Here is an 18968-nt window from a genome sequence, read left to right on the forward strand (position 1 = left end):
AGGGCGACCCCTGACCCTGAAGCAGCTGGCAAGTTTCTACACACAATAGGAGAGACACACCTGGAAAGAACTCTAGCGTTATTTTCCCCTCTAGGTGCTTCCTCTTTGGACATGATGGTGGGACACGTGGGGTGAAATGGGCCAGTTTGAGGAACACAGCAGAACAGCACCACTGTGGTTTCTTCGATGGCAGCCATTGATTTACACTCTCACTTCTACAGGGCTCGGCAGGGGAGTCGGGGTTTCCAGGGCTGCCGGGTGCCACGGGACTGTCTGGGTTCAAAGGTCACAAGGTGAAAGTCATCTATTATGGTACATGCACCATTTCAAATAACACCTGGATGGTTTAGAACGAATGGTAACAGACGACACTATGAATGATTTATAGCCTTCGTTTGCATGTTGGACTGTAGATAGTAATGGCTGCTATGATATGTACTTGTTCATACGTTGCTTAGATGACATGATTCATTTCAATGGTGCTGAAGGTCGTCCTTCTCACTTCAAAAGCCGTGCGTGAAAGCTGATAAATAGGAGGCGCCCTGATCCTGATCAGTGGCTTTGCCGGCGTCCTGTGCGTCTCTGGTCACTCCCCATGCGGCTGACAGAGCGGACTCCTCCACCAGCCTCTATTTGGATGTGACACTTCCTGTAAGTTGGACGTCTTCTAATGTCCAACGTATCTGTAGGGGGGGAGAGGAGAGACGGGCCCTGGAGGACGCCAGGTATTACACCTCACACTCACGCTTCACTGGTCAACACACAAACTCACAACACTGGAGGAGTTGTGGCATCAAACCAATGGTGGTAAAGAAGCCTTTCCAGGGGAGGAGATCACGGGCAGTGATTCCACAGAACAGGGTCAACAGGTAGAATCATGTCCTTATTAAACCACAACTAAATCAGGTACAGTACACACACACACACACACACACACACACACAATACAATCAAATAATACCTCCTCTGTAAACAGACACATTATGACACTCGGCCTGTTTAAACATAATTACAGTAATCCCGTTACAGCTGTGTGGACTTAAGGGTCTCAGTCTAGTTTAGTCTAGTTTTCGTTGACGAAAACTAGACTAAAATGTAAGTAGTTTTAGTCCCATTTAATAGCTTTATTAAACTCCTTTTCTTCCCTTCTCAGGCCCAGGAACCCCTGTGTTGTGTCTACAGCTGCATAATAGTCTAGCTTGCAGTACTTGGTTGTCCATTAGATGTCCCTCCTAGGACAGGTCTATAGATGTCCCTCATAGGACAGGTCTATAGCAGGTCGGCAAACGTTTTGACTCGCGGCCACAATGGGCTGTAAAATGTGACGGAGGAGCCGGGCCAAGAACAAGTGGTGGAAGTGAAAAGATTTGGATTTTAACAAATAGCAAAGCCTTTATTTGCAAGGCAATTTAACAAATTGGCAAAGGTGTAACAACTTCATGAGGACCAGGGACCTAAACGTGTCAAGAGCAGCTCAGCCTACATGAGACACACTGTCAGGTCCAAATGCATGAGCAGTGAATTGAAAAGTGAAGTGAAAGTATTTTACTGCTGGAATGACATATTTTCGTCTCCAGACAGACTTCCTAATACTTACTGGGTAAAATAAATATGAGCGTTTGCTCTACAGTGCGTTCTGTTCTCCTGGTGTCCTTCCTCATTCTCTGTGTGTTCTCCTCCGATCCGTTACGTCCACGTTAGGGGAGTAGTAGGTCGACCCAAATGCACAAGCACAGCAGTTTGATTTGTAGCACATGATTGTATTTCCCATACGACCTGGGAAGGGAAAAAGAAAAAAACAAACAAGGCAAATAGTCAAAAGGGGAACAGAAAGTGCTCTTCGGGCTCAACTGGAGTCGGGAGGGAAACTCCACCGACGTCTGTCAGGGGATAAAGCAGTTCTGGTGTGGAAACCCGAGGCCCGACACCATAACCAGAGTCTGATTAAAAGGAGTCACGTGTACTCCGTGGGTCTGACACTGCAGGACATTAACATGCAAACTGGTGCGCTACATCTGACAAAATAAATACGAGGCGCCCTGATCCTGATCAGTGGCAAAAAAACAACAAAACAACAAAAAAACAACAAAACAAAAGCACAGACGGGGAAAAACTGCTAAGCAGATAGAGACCCTAACAGTCCGATCTTCAGCTCCTGCTGTCCATATTGGACAGTGTCCTCTGGCAGGATACGGACCCCCAGATTACTCTGAATGTTTCCCCGTTGGGGATTATTTCTGCTCCTGACGGGCAGGTGGCATCTGGAATGGCAGCAGGTGTTGACATGCACTTTGAGCTTTGAGTGGTGGAGACTGGAAAGGCGAAACCCAAACATACAGGGAAGGTGTTGACTTCCACGTTGTGGTGCATGGCTCAGAACGCTGCACACTCGGGGCCTCGTGGACCAGCGCTTTTGTGCCCACGCATGTTTGTTCCTCAATGTGCGCGTTAAAGCGCGGCGAGGTACAAACAAGGCGCACGGAGGTAAAAGCGCAGACTGCCTGTCGCAGGAAGTGAAAAAGGCAAATTGTGCTTTTTCGTGTCATGCGAATGCATTTGTGACGCGTGTGGATTTTAGGGTTCTGGAAGGACCACCGCAGGTTTGTTCAGCACACGTTTCTTTTATTTTCTGTTTCCGTCCACACATTTACATTTACACACTCACGGCGTCCAGTCCGTGGTTTCTAACTACAACCTAACAAGAACCCATCTGAGGCTCACTGAGAGAATGAGCTGCCAACCTTTTAGTCAAAAATAAAATGAGATCTACTGATGGAGAGCTATGATGGAGGCTGTTTTTCTTCACACATGTTCAACTATCAAACATAATTTACCTGCATTTGATTGATTTTTCCGATATCAGTGCATTAGAAGTGAGGCAGTATACATCACATCTAGTGAGGGGCCCAGTCCTTTGGATATTTTTACTGTATGTGGCCCTCGGGAAAACAGTTTGGACTACCCTGCTATGGACCCGGCGGCGCTGGCGGTCCGACCGGCAAACAGTACAGCCGTTGAGGGGGGGGCGCTGACGGTACGCCAAAGTCGGCCCACTCCTCGCCGTTGGCGGCGGGCGGCACCGGACGCTGGACTTTCAGACCCCTGATTCAATTCAATTCATTTTATTTTGTAGAGCCCAACATCGCAAATTACAAATTAGCCTCAGAGGGCTTTACAGTCTGTACACATACAACATCCTCTGTCCCGAAACCCACCATCGGCACAGGAAACACTCCCCAAAAAAGGAAAAAACCTTCCAAGAGGGAAAAAGGGAAGAAACCTTAGGGAGAACGTCAGAGGAGGATCCGTCTCCTGATGGACAGACTACAATGATGTCATGTGTACAGAATGAACAATGTATAATACATGAGACTATATGACAGAAATGATTCAAGTAACTGTGAGTAGTAAACCAGGCGCACAGCAGGACCACTGCAGAGGCAACCACCATCAGATAGAACCACCATCCACAGAAGCATGTGGGGAGGGAGAGCACAGAGATTTTAGGAGAGGGTAATGTTGGTTTACGAGTACAGTAACATGATTAATATCTAAAATAATAATAATAATGATGATGATGGCAGCAGCTGGCGTCAGCAGGGCCACGGCAGGTGTCAGGACCAGGGTCCCGAAGGAACTACGATCTACGGAGACCTGATAGGGGAGAAAGCACAAAAAAAAACTCCCGGAAAGATGCTGAATTAGTCATGTGCATTAATAAAACGGGAATTATGGTAGAACGAGAGCGTGAGAGAGGAGCTCGGTGTGTCCTAACAAGTAAGAACTAAGAAGATCCATTAAACCAGCGCGGAAAACCAAGAAGCCTCTAATGGATTTATTTACAGGTCCCATTTTAAATTCATCTCATAGCACTTGGTTATTTCATTAGCTGTACTTAGATGTGGTGTATAGATTTACTTACATAATAACATCATTCTTACATAATTTAATGGATAAGCTTCAAGTGAACATGGGGGCGTTTGTGAGCACAGAGTAGAGAACAAGTTCTGACAACAAATCCTGTTAAACTTTCTGATTTGTACTTTTCTTTTTTTATAAATTATTACTTTCAAGGAGCAACCTGTGGATGTTTTGAAGTATTTTTGCAATGTGAAATTGCAGTTCTGTTTTAGAATAAAGGGTTGTGAATTAAATCTTTTTAATGCTGCTTTTTATCAGATTCATCGATTAATCAGAAATAATCGACCGATTAATCGATTATCAAAATAATCGTTAGCTGCAGCCCTAACTCACACCCAGTCATAGTATAGTTATATCTCATGTATAACCGTTAACTACACCTCACAGGGCTCCACAGTGGGACCAATTTCACCAGAATTTGTACGACTAAAATGTTTCCCAGGTCGCTCTGGTGCACCCGTCCTCACATCCGCTGCCTCTCCACGAACGAAGCCTTTGTTCTCCTTTGATGGAACTCACTCCTGCTTGGATCGTATGGTGGTCTAAACCAATCAGAGGCAGAGATGCGGCGGGTCTTTGCCTCTGATTGGCTGTGGTCCAGATACTCCTGTAGGCCTACGCTGCTCCGTGCTGTGTAATTGAAATTGTGACCTGAACACCAGCGAACCAGACGAGGAACAATGAAAAGAAATGGAGCCATGGATGTTATTAAAGAAAAGTAGGCCTGTTCCCCCCAACACTCTCCCCGGTCAATGCTGCGACAATCGCCCAGACATGGAGCCACCAGTCTCCCCAGTTCCCGGTAAAGTCCCACGCCCTGGCCCTTCGTCAGAGATGGCATCCGACTCAGAGACGGAGGTAGAGCCGACCGAGCCTGAGCTAGCGACGCAAAATGCAAAGGAAAGAACATATTCCTTTAGTAACCAGCGCGCTTTTCACCTCAGTTTGGGTGACGGATCAAGTATATGGATATTCCGGTTCCCAAACTCAAGAATGCCGCGGCCCAATTTGAAATCTGAAAATCTGACAATCTTTTGCGGCCCACTCAAACCTTTAATCACAACTCTGATCAAAACATAATGATTAATTGACCTTAAGAATTCAACCAAAATGAAACATCCGCGAGATATTTGGTCGCTTGCGAATCGAGACCTTTGTTGCTCGCGAGGAGAATCTCTGCTCGCGCTCGAAGGAGTTTTCTATGCGCTCGCTGTTGTTCTTTCTGACAGTAAGGGGGCGGAGCCAGTCACTATGGTCTCTACACCTGATTGGTTACTGTTAGGGATTTAAGCCAGAAGTGCACCCCTAGTCATAGAATTTGTAGTACGTGTAATAATGTTTAGTGATAGAATTATAGTTTGTGTGTTATTAGATATTAGTTATTACATTAACATGTTAGATGAAGTGAATACAATGTGAATCAAACACAATTCATAGTCATTTAAATCATATAAACACTGTACACATTAACATTCTGTTACAATGTGATGTTAAAACCTGGGGACGGATGCCAATTGCCGTTCTTTATGGATTTCTCCCAATTTTATCCCCAAAAAGGGTTTTTTGGGAGTTTTTTCTCCTGTCAGGTAATAAATGAACAACTTATTGCAAGGCAGCCGACTGAGGCAAATGTCTTGAGAATTGAACCACATGAACTGTTTTAGATCTTATGATGAAGTGTGATGAACGGTGATCATTAATGATGGGTTGTTGTAATGAAAGTGTACTAGTTATAAGATGAAGACTTAAACGATGTATGCTTTGTTGGGTTCACTCATTGAGGCATAAAGCCACTGTATCTGCATTGAGTGCATTGGAATGTGAGGGACAGCTAGGACAGAGAGGTTTCAGGTTACAGCTGCAGCTTCACACCTCGACGTGGAAGGGACAATGGAGGAGGTGACCCTTTGGAGAAGAGGCCAATGACATTCAAATGCACCAAAGAAGACACACCTCAAGAGGTTTCAAAGGACCATGGCGGGGAAAAGACTGTTAGAACTTCTCCTGCAGCCGCGTTGATAAGTCACTTCAGACTTGCTCAGAGGATTCTCTATTTCGCGAAATATTCCACTGTTCGCTTAGTATTTCACTTTGTAATTGTAATCCCTATTACGTTGTTCAGTTATTAAATAACTTTTGATTTTTGAATTTAAACAAATTGACTCATTCGTGTCCTCGTTTCCGGCCGGGACGAGAACAAAGGATTGAGTCCTCCCTCGAGAGCTTCCGAAACCTTAACATTACAAACCCCGTCTTTGGATTGGCTGGAGTGATGCATTCACACCACTATAGAAGCCCATTTCCGCTCTGAAGAAAGGGGATAGAAAGTCTAAATTATGAGATAAAACGTTGTGAAAACACAAACGCCACCTTTATGTAACGTAGTGGAGCGTAGATGACAACCAGCTACAAGCATCATTTACCATCATTACCGGCACATTAAGACCGATGCGTCCAGCTCGCAGACCGGCTGGTGATTTGCCGCCATAGCCGTCAAACGTTTGGCGTCGGGGCGGGTGGATGGGGGGTGGGGAGGTGGAGACGGTGCTTTCGGGGGTCCGATCGATGCTGCGAGGTCCGTCCACTCCCGCCGCCCCCCTCGCCATCCACGCCTTAAATCTTCGGCTGCTTTTAGAATAACTTATTTCCCCGTTAAGATGGTTGAGCTACTGTAGAGAAAAGGGCACGTGTGTAGTCTTGTTTGTGACACTTGAGACAGATAAAAGTGGATTTCTCAGTTTGCAGTCTAATGTTCCCACTCTGTACTTCCACAGTGTCAAGAGCAGCTCAGCCTACATGAGACACACTGTCAGGTCCAAATGCATCAGCAGTGAATTGAAAAGTGAAGTGAAAGTATTTTACTGCTGGAATGACATATTTTCGTCTCCAGACAGACTTCCTAATACTTACTGGGTAAAATAAATATGAGCGTTTGCTCTACAGTGCGTTCTGTTCTCCTGGTGTCCTTCCTCATTCTCTGTGTGTTCTCCTCCGATCCGTTACGTCCACGTTAGGGGGAGTAGTAGGTCGACCCAAATGCACAAGCACAGCAGTTTGATTTGTAGCCAATGATTGTATTTCCCATACGACCTGGGAAGGGAAAAAGAAAAAACAAACAAGGCAAATAGTCAAAAGGGGAACAGAAAGTGCTCTTCAGGCTCAACTGGAGTCGGGAGGGAAACTCCACCGACGTCTGTCAGGGGATAAAGCAGTTCCGGTGTGGAAACCCGAGGCCCGACACCATAACCAGAGTCTGATTAAAACGAGTCACGTGTACTCCGTGGGTCTGACACTGCAGGACATTAACATGCAAACTGGTGCGCTACATCTGACAAAATAAATACGAGGCGCCCTGATCCTGATCAGTGGCAAAAAAACAACAAAACAACAAAAAAACAACAAAACAAAAGCACAGATGGGGAAAAACTGCTAAGCAGATAGAGACCCTAACAGTCCGATCTTCAGCTCCTGCTGTCCATATTGGACAGTGTCCTCTGGCAGGATACGGACCCCCAGATTACTCTGAATGTTTCCCCGTTGGGGATTATTTCTGCTCCTGATGGGCAGGTGGCATCTGGAATGGCAGCAGGTGTTGACATGCACTTTGAGCTTTGAGTGGTGGAGACTGGCTCAGAACGCTGCACACTCGGGGCCTCGTGGACCAGCGCTTTTGTGCCCACGCATGTTTGTTCCTCAATTTGCGCGTTAAAGCGCGGCGAGGTACAAACAAGGCGCACGGAGGTAAAAGCGCAGACTGCCTGTCGCAGGAAGTGAAAAAGGCAAATTGTGCTTTTTCGTGTCATTTGTGACGCGTGTGGATTTTAGGGTTCTGGAAGGACCACCGAAGGTTTGTTCAGCACACGTTTCTTTTATTTTCTGTTTCCGTCCACACATTTACATTTACACACTCACGGCGTCCAGTTCGTGGTTTCTAACTACAACCTAACAAGAACCCATCTGAGGCTCACTGAGAGAATGAGCTGCCAACCTTTCAGTAAAAAATAAAATGAGATCTACTGATGGAGAGCTATGATGGAGGCTGTTTTTCTTCACACATGTTCAACTATCAAACATAATTTACCTGCATTTGATTGATTTTTCCGATATCAGTGCATTAGAAGTGAGGCAGTATACATCACATCTAGTGAGGGGCCCAGTCCTTTGGATATTTTTCTGTATGTGGTGTTAAGGGTTTCGGAAGCTCTCGAGGGAGGACTCAATCCATTGTTCTCGTCCCGGCCGGAAACGAGGACACGAATGAGTCAATTCGTTTAAATTCAAAAATCAAAAAGTATTTAATGACTAAACAACATAATAGGGATTACAATTACAAAGTGAAATACTAAGCGAACAGTGGAATATTTCGCGAAATAGAGAATCCTCTGAGCAAGTCTGAAGTGACTTATCAACGCGGCTGCAGGAGAAGTTCTAACAGTCTTTTCCCCGCCATGGTCCTTTGAAAACTCTTGAGGTGTGTCTTCTTTGGTGCATTTGAATGTCATTGGCCTCTTCTCCAAAGGGTCACCTCCTCCATTGTCCCCTTCACGTCGAGGTGTGAAGCTGCAGCTGTAACCTGAAACCTCTCTGTCCTAGCTGTCCCTCACATTCCAATGCACTCAATGTAGATACAGTTGGCTTTATGCCCCAATGAGTGAATTTAACAAAGCATACATCGTTTAAGTCTTCATCTTATAACTAGTACACTTTAATTACAACAACCCATCATTAATGATCACCGCTCATCACACTTCATCATAAGATCTAAAACAGTTCGTGTGGTTCAATTTTCAAGACATTTGCCTCAGTCGGCTGCCTTACATTAAGTTGTTCATTTTATTACCTGACAGGAGAAAAAACTCCCAAAAAACCCTTTTTGGGGATAAAATTGGGAGAAATCCATAAAGAACGGCAATTGGCATCCGTCCCCAGGTTTTAACATCACATTGTGACAGAATGTAAATGTGTACAGTGTTTATATGATTTAAATGACTATGAATTGTGTTTGATTGAAATTGCATTCACTTCATCTAACATGTTAATGTAATAACTAATATCTAACATCACACAAACTATAATTCTAACACTAAACATTATTACACGTACTATAATTCTATGACTAGGGGTGCACTTCTGGCTTAAATCCCTAACAATTCCCTCCTTGCTCACAGTTCACTGTGAGCATCCCTCAAAGACAGAAAAATTATCATACAGTCACATCCGTCAACAGTGATTGTCCCTCATCATCTACTCGCTACCGATTTCCCTGTATACTAGTCTCACTAAACACAATATCGATCAATCCCTGCAGGAATCCTCGGATGCAGGAGATGCAGCTTCATCCGTAGTGGACTAGTTCATGACTGTAACACAAGAAGGGTTAACGCAGACAGGAATGCACTTTTCCGTTGTGCAATAATACTGACAAACCCGTTGGTGAGAGGATTGTCGTCGCCTTAGCAGTCTGCCAGCTGCTGGTTCAAGCTGTCAGTGGGGCTTGTGCTCTGGTCACCAAGCCACCAGGAGCTGTGTGGTTGGAGATGATCGCACAACAAACAGATCCAAACATTCTACAGACTCCTCCCTTCTCTGCCAAGATCATGTCCAGTGCCATTCTATTTTGCCATGCCATCAAACTAGTCTTATCCAACTGCTCGTGGAGCCCTGTTATGGCATCCCGGGTGAAATTTATGAATCGCTGCTGGTTGTAGTATATGTAATTAATCCAGTCTACATTTTTATTGATTGTCACCCACCAGAAGAAAAAGGATTCTATGCCGCTCGCAATTTGATTCCTGGCTTTAAACTCATCAGGCACCCCTCTGGGCACCCCAATGGCATCTAAGTACACATGACTATCAAATGAGCCCGCAGGACTAGTGGATCTCTTCGCTCTCCTGGCGACGTGAGGATGTGGTGAAATCAAGTCTTGAAATGTGGTCTCCTTCACTGGAAAGACATAGAATGGCATGATAATCTGCACTAATGCACAAGTACCCGTCCAATTAGCTGGCAGCGTTGGATAAATAACCTTAGTTCCACACCATCACCAGAGGTCGGCTCTGGAAATCGTCTGATTCAACACACTTGAATATCGAGTGACATTAGCAAACTGAACTGTGGTACGGATTACTCCTACAATGTCACCTACTTTTATCCCTCCCGTAATCTCTGATACTATGCAATCAAATGTACCATCTGGAACCATAAATTGAGGTGGCGTGCTCAAGGTAGCTGGCGGATAATCCCATTGGAACTCTAGACAAGTATGGTGGACAGGCTGAGTCTGCAGGACAAAGAGCTCCAGTATACATTTGAATATAGGACTTATTGGTCTGAATCTGGAACGTACAGGAGTGGGCATAGGCCTAGGTTGAGAACACACTATACAATCTGTACTGTGCACGTTTGTGGCAGTATACTGTACCCATTGGAGCCATAGATTAGACTCCGAGAATCCAGTTTCCCGTCTTACCACACCCTCCCAAGAAGTGTCAGCTTCAGCTCCAACCTGATCAGCAGTGGATTCCTGTTTGTTAGCAGAGGGTTTAGCAACAATCTTAAACAACCCTTGTGGGCTTTCAATATCGTATGTCCCTCCTTTCAACACGTATAGTCCACTGTCCCCCAATTCTGGATTTTTCAATGTGATTATTAGTGGATTGCACAACCCTCCCCCACATTTAGCCAAATCTGGATATCGGTTTTTCCGCATCGTTAAACGGGTTTGCAGCCCAGGTTTAGGACCAGTTTTAGATGACTTCCATCTACCAGTGTGTGCGAACTTCCATTCTGCCTCCTCGCAGTCACAGCCGTACTGCTCCACTGGCTTACCGAACCTGACTCCTGGTCCACATCGGTTGGTGGTGGAACACAAGTATTGGTCCGACCTCCAAAACCTGAGGTCTCGGACTCCGCAGGCTGCAATATCACAATAATCAAATTGAACAGATACAGTTATATTTTCCTTGAATGTCTACGTGAGAGCAATTGCTGCTTGGATGTTAGGTGGTAAGGAAACATCTTGTCGACTGGGATGGGATAGATCACTTACAGACGTCATGTCATCGTCACCTGTGTGAACAGCTGCACTTCCCTGAGCTGAACTTGAACTCCCTACTACCAACTGATACTTACGCTGTGGGCGAGACATTTTCTGCTGCTTTGTTCCCTCCTGTGTCTTTTGGCTCTGATTTAACTTGCCTGGTATTTAATCGGGTCTCCGCAAGGGTCTGGCTTGGTGCCTTAGCAGGTGCACAATGTGTGAGATGATGCCAAGTGGCTCCCGCTTTACCTTTCACCTTTACCGAGTGTGATGTTGCCAATACTACCTCCCATGGACCGGACCACCTTGGATCAATCCACTTGCGTTTATGGGCCTTAATCCACACCCAGCTTCCTGGCGGTATGACTGGAACCTGCTTCCCTTGGCTGGCGGCTGTCTCTGCGTTCGTCACCTTCGTCTCCTTCCTAGCTACTTCTGCACAGTCATGACCACCCTCAGTAGGTGGCAATCCAGATGTCATATTCACACCTTTTCTCCTCCTTGATGTTCCTCTGTTGGAACATCTGTTGTTGTCAGCGGTTTGGTCAGATGACACGTAGCTGTCATCCTAGACGTGTGATTAAGCTTCACGCTCCCTCCTTGGACCTCGGACCACCTCAGTTCCTGTGAGCAGACTGCTCTGCTAACCGGAGGTCCCATTAGGACAAGATTCCCCAATCGGACATTCGTTCCAGGAAGAAAAGTTCAGGTTGGATCTTCCTGCGTTGGCCATCGTCTGCTGTTATCCCAAAAATGCCACTTGAGTAGCTAAACTCTAACATCTAGTGTTTTCCTAAAAACATTCTAATCAATTTGTGAGTTGTTTCATTGATAGAACGACTGTATGTTCTTCTTAACACCTTAAATCAATGTCATCTACACAACTCTGTTGTTTAGAATCTTATGATGTGTTTTACACTGCATGCAATAATGTTCCCAAATCGGCAGATACTCTAGTTGTATTTCGTTCTCCCCCAGTCCCTCATGTTGAGGTAGGTGTAAAAGTATCCCTTCACATAGCCTTTGGTGATGCTAATCAACCCCAGGCCACCTCCTGGCTTATCCAACAACGTCGTAAAACCCCCTCAACGCCGTTTCTACTGGGTGTCGTTGCCGATCTGGACCGTCTCGCATTGGAGTCGCCTGTTCCTACTGAAAAGCAAAACATAGTTAACAATTGCCATGCACATGTATTCGAGGAAAAATGTGTCAGTAAATTTATCATAGTGAAATAATTCCCCCCATACCAACCGTGTGTGATTCTTAAACCTGTTGGGTGACTCTGAGATGAAATACAACCTGTGGATGGATTTTATGGCTCCGACACTTCCCCAGGATTCCTCCTCTTATCAGTCGTTGGTTTAGGGAGGTCTGCTCACTCCCTCCTCGACCATGAGTCGCCATCCCCTTTCAACCTCTGCATCCCCTTTGAAATCTATCCTCGTCCCTAATTCACTCCCATCTCAGCATCTGCCTGTTGTTTCTCCTACTGGGAGCTAAACTCCCAACAAAGTCATCATTTGTCCTGACTCCTGATGTTCACCTGATGGTGGAAGGAGTTCCCTAATGAACATAACAAACACACATACCTACCTACTACTACAACTGAAGAATTAGCACCTGGATGACACTCACAAATGTTGCTTTCTTAGAAGGAGAGATCTCTTCTTTGTTCTTGCTGTTCTGGTTCTGTTCCCTCTTGTTCAAATTCACTTCCTGCAAGTCACTTTGGATTAGAGCCTCAGCTGAATGAAGAATGTGATGCGTTGACGTAAAGAATGCCTCTGCATATCTTTATCTGCTCCTAAAGTATTTACACATTGTTTTGGAAAATTGCCTTTCTCTAACGGCCTTGTTTCCAACCGATTTGAGGAGCCATTTATTTATAGAAATTTGGAATCTTCGACATAACTGATTATTGACCCCCATAGTCAACTCATGAAAAATTAACACCAATATTGCCTTCGCGTCCCCGTTCAATGATCTCTTTGAGTTTTTCCTTGTAGGTCTCACCCTCATGGTGTATGACTGTTCCATGTCTTCATGAACTAATTGACCAACCAAGTTCTCTTTGTTCATTCTAACCTCGAAGCAATCTGCTCATTCCAAGTTTACACAAAAATGTTACCCCACATTCTCACCCTCACAGTCAATTTCTTCTCCTTTTACCTTCAGCCTGTTTGCTCTGTCATGATGAGTCATCACCTTTGAAAACCTATGCATTACTGCATAACTCCTCAACCTGTTTTTCCCATTTTTGCTTACTTCCCCATTAAAATAAACCATTCGATGGCCTCACTGAAGGCCTCCATCATTATAGTCAATTTGCTGACCTTTGCTACCACTTTCACAAGTGGTCGAGCATTTGCAGTATCAGTCTCAAAAACTTCAATCAATGTATCAGAATGTGAACCTCAAACCCCGGTGATATCAACAAAGGTTCTCCAAACCCTTCAGGGTCATAAAACAACAATAAGGAGTGTGAGTCCCTTGATCCCAAAAAGTACCAGGAGATAATAAATCAACTTAGCATCAGACCCATCTGTTCCAGACCCCCCCCCCAGTGTTAATCTCCACTTTTATTGCTCTTCAGCCCAAAAGCAAAGCAGAGGGTGGGAGACGTGTCTGTTACCTGCAAACACAAACTCAGCTCATGCTTAGTTTGATCCAATCCATTCATTCATTACTGATAGCTCACCAACCTCTCATGGTTAGCGTATCCAAATGTAAGGGTGTACTACTTGTTGAACATTACAGGATGACCGTCTGTAACAAATTTCCATATTTCGTGTACTGGTGCTATAAATGTTCCTTTGATCAGACATTTGCTTCCATCATCAAGATACTGTATCAAGTGTATCGTGCACTATACACTCAATAGCAGCACCCAACAATTTACCGCCCATCTCTGAATTCAGGAGAAAACTCGAAAAACTACAAACATTAATCCAAAAAATCGACAATATATACAACAACTCTCCTAATTCCTTATCACCTTCATTCCTCCTTTAAATCTTACACAACCTTGTCTCTTAATTTTCAATGACTGATTTCCTTTTTTTAAAATCAATCTTCCCTACGGGTTTAAGTCTAGTTTCAGCTGACACTCTCAGCAGTGTATAATCTCTAGTCTCCTCTTCCTGGAATGTGAGTCGTAAACCGTAGAGACTGAGGGTGCTTATCTGAGCTGTTGGGACGCAGCGGGGGTCGGTGTGTCACCAGTTAGTTGTTTAGGGCCTCGTCAGAACTCTGTCTCCATCAAAGCAAGTGGCATCTGTTGCTGTGGTCACCACATATGGGGAGGTGGAGGCTGGGGTGTGCCCAACCTCTGGTTCTGCCTGGCCTGCATTTGACGGGAAGACCGTGGAGGAGCTGCACTGAACTGCATGTTCGTTGGACATATTCTTGACCAATGACCCGTCTGTCCGCATAAGTAGCATTCATCTCCTCTTCCCCTATTATTTCCACGTCCTCTGCCTCTGCGCTGAGGTGGTGGTTGCTGGTCAACCATTGAACGGTCTCTGACTGCTGGGGCTGGATATTGGGCCTCTGGAGGAACGGGGTATTGAGGTTGTTCATCTCTCACCGACAGTTGTTTCCTGACTCTCTGTTTTTTCGTTGCTCCTGCATCTGCTGCTGCCAGTTGGATCTTCAGGAGTCGATGCGTCATCGTCCCCAGTTCTTCTTGCCTCCTTGTCTCCGCAGCTCTCTGTATTTTGTAGAAGTGGGTTAGATGGTCTCTCCATGTGCTTTCATCCATGTCGTCCAGTCCCACTACTCCCTCCAACGCTGTTTGAACAGCCTGGGGCAAGCCTTGCTGCACAGTGTGTCGCCAGATTACTGCAGTAGATTTGTTATTGTCGTGTCTTCCTCCTGTGGCCAAATGCCATTCTGTTTCTGCTCTCCTCACGTATTGAGAGATGTCTTCACCTTGTTTCATACTCAGACCCATCGGGATGGACATACTTGGCTTTGTAGGCCAGATGTTTCGCATTGTGGCCCATAATACTCCTCTGACCTTATCAAATTGAGCCTCATCCTCTTGGTTGGTGGTTCCCGCTCTTGCTTCTAAGGCTCTTAGGTTGACTGTTCCCTCTAGACGGGCTATTAAGGCCCTCATATCTCCAAGTGCCAACTCATCACCTATTGTGTATTTTTCAAAGAGCCGGATCCATGGGTTAGCTCCTTCTCCCAATGGCGGCAGTCCCTTCTCCAGCGCTTCCATGTCCCGATGACTCCAGGGCACAAACTCGCTCTGACCGTTGGCTTTTCTCAGTAGTGGGCACTGTGGGACAGGGGAGGCTGCAGGTGGCTCATTTCTTACCGGGAGAATGTAGTCTGCATAGCGGTTTGGAGCCTTCTTCACCAGGATACAATGTCTATTGTGATGACATCCTCCATCAGCAACCTCTCCTTCTTTGTCGTTGTTTGGATGGGTCCTCTGCACGTGTATTCTGATAGACAGGAGTCCTGAAATAATATACAGCTCCTCTGCGGCCTCCTGGTATTCACTTGGTGTTTTACGGCCATGTTCACAGCTACCTGCTTCCTCCTCTCTGGCCCTGACAAGCAGTTCCTGAGTCGTAAGCGCAGCCATCATGCAACCTGGAATACTCTAAACAACCGCTAAGCTGTCCCTTCTGTCCTAGGTGTTACTCTGTCACTAACAGCAGGAAAAACCAAACCAAGTCACCTCCAACAGCTGTCCGAGGAAATGTCAAATCGAACCATCGACTAGAATCGACACAGTAAAACAAATAACCAAATCTAAAAAGTAAGGAGGGCAATTTACAACATCAAATCAGTCCAATAACTGCCGTGTAATTTACTAAAGTATCTTGTTAGACCACTAGGTTAAATCAACTTATCAGTACCTCTAACCTCAAAATCGAATCAATCACGGAACTGTAAAAATTAGTATAATCAATGATCAATGCCAAAGACTATGATTACAATTGTACAGAGGAAAAAGAGAAAGAATTAACTATATCTCAAATCAAAACTCAATCTTCATTCAAAATTCAAAAGTCTAAAAATTAAACTTCAATAAAGTTAATCTTGATGTCTAAAAATGAATTACTCCAAATTATTAATCAAGGTTACAAAATTATTCAAAGTTATGATGATACAGTCAAACTGCCGGCAATATTAATCAGGAAGTAGAGCAGAAGCACTCCACCACAAATGCCGCCAGTGATTATACCACAATATAAACAATGATCCACCCCCAACCCAGAGACAATGCAATGACAGTCAATCTGGTTTCAGCTAAACATTGGAGATCGAAATCAAACAATTCATAACAGCTTCTCAAAAGCACCACATCAAAATTAGCTCAATCTCCAATTTCAATCCAAAACAAATGCAGGACTATTACAAACCATATTCAACGTAACAATACAGCACTTTACTATTTCAATTAAACGTCAACACCAATCCAGATATCCGTCAAGTTATCTTATCAATCTTTACACTATCCTAGTTAGTAAAGGCAAATGTGCATCAAAGTCAACGTCCGAACACGGAGCAAGTGAGGAAATTGAACTCCCCCTCTTGTAATTCCCTCTACATCCACCAGATGGCACACTCAGGGGCTTTCCCCTCACGATGTGCACTTACTCCAACCACATGAGGCGCTGTTCAGCCGATAGCTGAAGATCGAACACAGAACTACCAAAGAGGAAGTGCCTCACACCTCAGCACATGGATCGTAAAACGCCGTGTGCCGGCGTAGCGAAGAACAATGGGCTCAAGCTAACTGCTAAGCCACGATGTGGTCAAGCTATCAGCACCCGCAAGCCCCGCTATTTCCCCAGTGGAATTACCAATGAGACCCCGTTAGCCGCTAGCACGGCAGCCCACGTGGTCCGGGTTGGACTGCTCACCAACACCTTAATATGCTACGGTTTTACAACCCGACGCCGGAGATGATCAGTCTCCAGTTCGGATTCTATACATATATATACACTGTTAAACAATCACATACGCGTATTAAAACATAATTTGGAACATCCATACATCAATCAAGCACATGCACCCCGCAACTCCAACACTCACGCACCACGTACTAACACTCACTCACACTCACACCACATGCAGATGTATATACACTATCATTTACACTAAAGCGCATATCCGCCACCCACCCCCTTCTAGACAACCTATATACCTAATTCATAGGATTTCTAGAGGGTGGAAAATGATAAGCAGATCTTACCAGTCGATGCTGGATTTCTCCTTTACTATAACCTCCACCAGTCGCCGCTGGATTATAACTTTAAGCAGGACTCCTGGCCTCTAAATTCAAGGCAGGACTCCGGGCCTTCAACCCTTTCTTATCATCAGGACTCCAGGCCTCTAAAGCTTCAAGCTTCCTTAATCTTATCCGTAAGCCAATTCCGTAGAGCAAGCTCCCCCCCCCCAATCTACTAAATCCTGCAATACCTAATTGTGAAGGACTTTATGCACAGAGAGGGGAAATGAAGAGAAGAGTCTTCTCTAAAGACGCCGTAATTATTGTGGGAAACCTAGTGGACAACATGCGCATCGTCACACCTCATGCGAACCCCCTAACCAATCCCATACGGGTCTACTTCTATGATTTTATCCTGCTGGTCTTTATGTCTCAGCAGACCAGTTCGCCGCCTGGATTTTTCTAACGCTCTAAGTGTGTACCTGAACGCACCAAACGCGCGTGTTTGGAATTTCTAAAAGCCGGCTCCCATTCGCATTCACTTTGCAAAAGTATGTCCCCACTGTTATTCAATATCAGCTTATTATATTCACCCAAGTCATCAATGCACTAGCCTTTAGCCTTTAGCATCTAAGGCCTTGCCTCATGGCCGACTGCCAGCACCACTCTAAATCTTCCCAAACCTACCTATCACAGAATTCATGAAAAAGTTTGTTTTACCTTGTTTGTACCCGTGGTACTTGCAGTCAAACCTCTCAGCAACGCCTTCCCCCAACGAGAGCCCCACGTTGGGCGCCAACTGTTAAGGGTTTCGGAAGCTCTCGAGGGAGGACTCAATCCATTGTTCTCGTCCCGGCCGGAAACGAGGACACGAATGAGTCAATTCGTTTAAATTCAAAAATCAAAAAGTATTTAATGACTAAACAACATAATAGGGATTACAATTACAAAGTGAAATACTAAGCGAACAGTGGAATATTTCGCGAAATAGAGAATCCTCTGAGCAAGTCTGAAGTGACTTATCAACGCGGCTGCAGGAGAAGTTCTAACAGTCTTTTCCCCGCCATGGTCCTTTGAAAACTCTTGAGGTGTGTCTTCTTTGGTGCATTTGAATGTCATTGGCCTCTTCTCCAAAGGGTCACCTCCTCCATTGTCCCCTTCACGTCGAGGTGTGAAGCTGCAGCTGTAACCTGAAACCTCTCTGTCCTAGCTGTCCCTCACATTCCAATGCACTCAATGTAGATACAGTTGGCTTTATGCCCCAATGAGTGAATTTAACAAAGCATACATCGTTTAAGTCTTCATCTTATAACTAGTACACTTTAATTACAACAACCCATCATTAATGATCACCGCTCATCACACTTCATCATAAGATCTAAAACAGTTCGTGTGGTTCAATTTTCAAGACATTTGCCTCAGTCGGCTGCCTTACATTAAGTTGTTCATTTTATTACCTGACAGGAGAAAAAACTCCCAAAAAACCCTTTTTGGGGATAAAATTGGGAGAAATCCATAAAGAACGGCAATTGGCATCCGTCCCCAGGTTTTAACATCACATTGTGACAGAATGTAAATGTGTACAGTGTTTATATGATTTAAATGACTATGAATTGTGTTTGATTGAAATTGCATTCACTTCATCTAACATGTTAATGTAATAACTAATATCTAACATCACACAAACTATAATTCTAACACTAAACATTATTACACGTACTATAATTCTATGACTAGGGGTGCACTTCTGGCTTAAATCCCTAACAGTGGCCCTCGGGAAAACAGTTTGGACTACCCTGCTATGGACCCGGC

The 18968-nt window shown here is 44.8% G+C and overlaps 1 long non-coding RNA gene and 1 pseudogene across 2 annotated transcripts in view; one reads left to right on the plus strand and one right to left on the minus strand.

Moving 5' to 3' along the window:
• LOC120814248 (dual specificity calcium/calmodulin-dependent 3',5'-cyclic nucleotide phosphodiesterase 1A-like) overlaps positions 1-18968 on the minus strand; it is a 609273-nt pseudogene that overhangs the window by 541393 nt on the left and 48912 nt on the right. The gene's annotated exons all lie outside the window — the stretch shown is intronic.
• On the plus strand, positions 104-4154 carry LOC144390386 (uncharacterized). The gene is made up of 2 exons (XR_013454422.1): positions 104-293; positions 511-4154. It is a non-coding gene; the product is annotated as an uncharacterized LOC144390386 (long non-coding RNA).

The sequence above is a fragment of the Gasterosteus aculeatus genome, chromosome 21, assembly GCF_964276395.1.
Source record: "Gasterosteus aculeatus chromosome 21, fGasAcu3.hap1.1, whole genome shotgun sequence".
Taxonomy (NCBI): domain Eukaryota; kingdom Metazoa; phylum Chordata; class Actinopteri; order Perciformes; family Gasterosteidae; genus Gasterosteus; species Gasterosteus aculeatus.